The sequence below is a fragment of the Arachis hypogaea genome, chromosome 3 (genome assembly GCF_003086295.3).
Source record: "Arachis hypogaea cultivar Tifrunner chromosome 3, arahy.Tifrunner.gnm2.J5K5, whole genome shotgun sequence".
Classification (NCBI taxonomy): Eukaryota; Viridiplantae; Streptophyta; class Magnoliopsida; order Fabales; family Fabaceae; genus Arachis; species Arachis hypogaea.
Genome location: NC_092038.1, coordinates 96509003 through 96512413, shown reverse-complemented (window position 1 = coordinate 96512413; position 3411 = coordinate 96509003). Strand labels below are relative to the sequence as shown.

At 37.5% G+C, this 3411-nt stretch overlaps 1 non-coding gene across 1 annotated transcript; it reads left to right on the top strand.

Annotated features, from left to right (window-relative positions):
• Positions 1 to 994: 994 nt before the first annotated feature.
• On the top strand, positions 995 to 1102 carry LOC112794043 (small nucleolar RNA R71). The gene has a single exon (XR_003198725.1). It is a non-coding gene; the product is annotated as a small nucleolar RNA R71 (small nucleolar RNA).
• The last annotated feature ends 2309 nt before the right edge of the window (positions 1103 to 3411 follow it).

The following is a 3411-nucleotide window of genomic DNA, read 5'->3' as shown; positions in this document are numbered from 1 at the left end:
CTCCAAGGTATTTAGCAACTTGCTCTTCAGTGACATACTCATCCTCTTCAGAGGAAGAATACTCATCAGAGCTCATGAATGGCAGAAGTAAGTCCAATGGAATCTCTATGGTCTCATTTTGAGCCTCAGATTCCCATGGTTCCTCATTGGGGAACTCATTGGAGGCCAGTGGACGTCCATTGAGGTCTTCCTCAGTGGCGTTCACTGCCTCTCCTTCCTCCCAAAATTCGGCCATGTTGATGGCCTTGCACTCTCCTTTTGGATTTTCTTCTGCATTGCTTGGGAGAGTACTAGGAGGGCGTTCAGTAATTCTCTTGCTCAGCTGACCCACTTGTGCCTCCAAGTTTCTAATGGAGGACCTTGTTTCAGTCATGAAAATTTGAGTGGTTTTAATTAGATCAGAGACCATGGTTGCTAAGTCAGAGGTATTCTGCTTAGAACTCTCTGTCTGTTGCTGAGAAGATGATGGAAAAGGCTTGCTATTGCTAAACCTGTTTCTTCCACCATTATTATTGTTGAAACCTTGTTGAGGTCTCTGTTGATCCTTCCATGAGAGATTTGGATGATTTCTCCATGAAGGATTATAGGTGTTTCCATAGGATTCTCCCATGTAATTCACCTCTTCCATTGAAGGGTTCTCAGGATCATAAGCTTCTTCCTCAGATGAAGCCTCCTTAGTACTGCTTGGTGCATTTTGCATTCCAGACAGACTTTGAGAAATCATATTGACTTGTTGAGTCAATATTTTATTCTGAGCCAATATGGCATTCAGAGTGTCAATCTCAAGAACTCCTTTCTTCTGACTAGTCCCATTGTTCACAGGATTTCTTTCAGAAGTGTATATGAATTGGTTATTTGCAACCATTTCAATCAGCTCATGAGCTTCTGTAGGCGTCTTCTTCAGATGAAGAGATCCTCCAGCAGAGCTATCCAAAGACATTTTGGATAGTTCAGAGAGACCATCATAGAAAATACCTATGATGCTCCATTTAGAAAGCACATCAGAAGGACACTTTCTGATTAATTGTTTGTATCTTTCCCAAGCTTCATAGAGGGATTCTCCTTCCTTCTGTCTGAAGGTTTGGACTTCCACTCTAAGCTTACTCAATTTTTGAGGTGGAAAGAACTTTGCCAAGAAGGCATTGACTAGCTTTTCCCAAGAGTCCAGGCTTTCTTTAGGTTGTGAGTCCAACAATGTCCTAGCTCTGTCTCTTACAGCAAAAGGGAATAGCATAAGTCTGTAGACCTCAGGGTCAACCCCATTAGTCTTGACAGTGTCACAGATTTGCAAGAATTCAGCTAAAAACTGATGAGGATCTTCTAATGGAAGTCCATGGAACTTGCAATTCTGTTGCATTAGAGAAACTAATTGAGGCTTAAGCTCAAAGTTGTTTGCTCCAATGGCAGGGATAGAGATGCTTCTCCCATAAAAGTCGGGAGTAGGTGCAGTAAAGTCACCCAGCACCTTCCTTGCATTGTTGGCATTGTTGTTGTTTTCGGCTGCCATAGGTTCTTCTTCTTTGGAGATTTCTGTTAGGTCCTCTACAGAGAGTTGTGCTTTGGCTTCTCTTAGCTTTCTCTTCAAGGTCCTTTCAGGTTCAGGATCAGCCTCAACAAGAATGCTTTTGTCCTTGCTCCTGCTCATAAGAAAGATAAGGGAACAAGAAAATGTGGAATCCTCTATGTCACAGTATAGAGATTCCTTTAGGTGTCAGAGGAAAAGAAAAGTAGAAGACAGAAGTAGAAAATTCGAACTTATCAAAGAAGATGGAGTTCGAATTTTGCATTAAGGAACAGTATTAGTCCATAAATAGAAGGATGTGAGAAGAAGGGAAGTAATTTTCGAAAATTAAGTAAAAGATTTTGAAAACATTTTTGAAAAACACTAATTGATTTTCGAAAATGAAAGTGGAAAAGAAATCAAGTGATTTTTGAAAAAGATTTTGAAATTAGAAATCAAAAAGATTTGATTGAAAACTATTTTGAAAAAGATGTGGTTAAGAAGATATGATTAGTTTTAAAAAGATGTGATTGAGAAGATATGATTTGAAAAACATTTTAAAAAGATTTGATTTTGAAAATTAAAAACTTGGCTAACAAGAAAAGATATGATTCAAACATTAAACCTTTCTCAACAGAAAAGGCAACATACTTGAAATGTTGAATCAAATCATTAATTGATAGCAAGTATTTTTTAAAAATAGAAAGAAATTGATTTTGAAAACATATGATTGAAAAGATATGATTTGAAAAAGATTTGATTTTGAAAAAGTTTGAAAACTGAAAAAAATCTGCATTAAAAACAAAATCTTCCCTCTTGTGCCATCCTGGCGTTAAACGCCCAGAATGGTGCACATTCTGGCGTTTAACGCCCAAAACTATACCCTTTTGGGCGTTAAACGCCCAACCAGGTACCCTGGCTGGCGTTTAAACGCCAGTCTGTCCTTCTTCACTGGGCGTTTTGAACGCCCAGCTTTTTCTGTGTAATTCCTCTGCTGTATGTTCTAAATCTTCAATTCTCTGTATTATTGACTTGAGAAGACACAAATTAAAAATATTTTTGGATTTTTAATAATAAGGAAAAATCAAAATGCAACAAGAATCAAATAACAATGCATGCAAGACACCAAACTTAGCAGTTTGTATACTACTGACACTAATGAGAATGCATATGAGACACACAAAACACTCAAGTCAAGAGAATTTAAAGATTAGAGTAAGAAATCATCAAGAACATCTTGAAGATCACTAAGACACATGAATGAATGCGTGCAATTGACACCAAACTTAACATGAGACACTAGACTCAAACAAGAAATATTTTTGGATTTTATGACTTTGTAAATTTTTTTTTTGTGATTTTCGAAAATTAAGTGGAAAAAGAAGATAAAGGTATCAAAATTCTTAATGAGAATTCCAGGAATCATGCAATGTTAGTCTAAAGCTTCAGTCTAAAGGAATTAGACATGGCTAGCCAAGCTTCAGCAGGATATTGCATTCAAGAGCTAAATTGATGAAAATCAATCAGCCTTGGTGATGATACGAACATCACCTTGAAACACTAGAATTCATTCTTAAGAACTCTGAAGAAAAATACCTAATCTAAGCAACAAGATGAACCGTCAGTTGTCCATACTCGAACAATCCCCGGCAACGGCGCCAAAAACTTGGTGGACGAAATCGTGATCACTACAACTTCGCACAACTAACCAGCAAGTGTACTGGGTCGTCCAAGTAATAAACCTTACGCGAGTAAGGGTCGATCCCACAGAGATTGTTGGTATGAAGCAAGCTATGGTCACCTTGTAAATCTTAGTCAGGCAAACTCAAATGGTTATGAATGATGAATAAAACATAAAGATAAAGATAGAGATACTTATGTAATTCATTGGTAGGAATTTCAGATAAGCG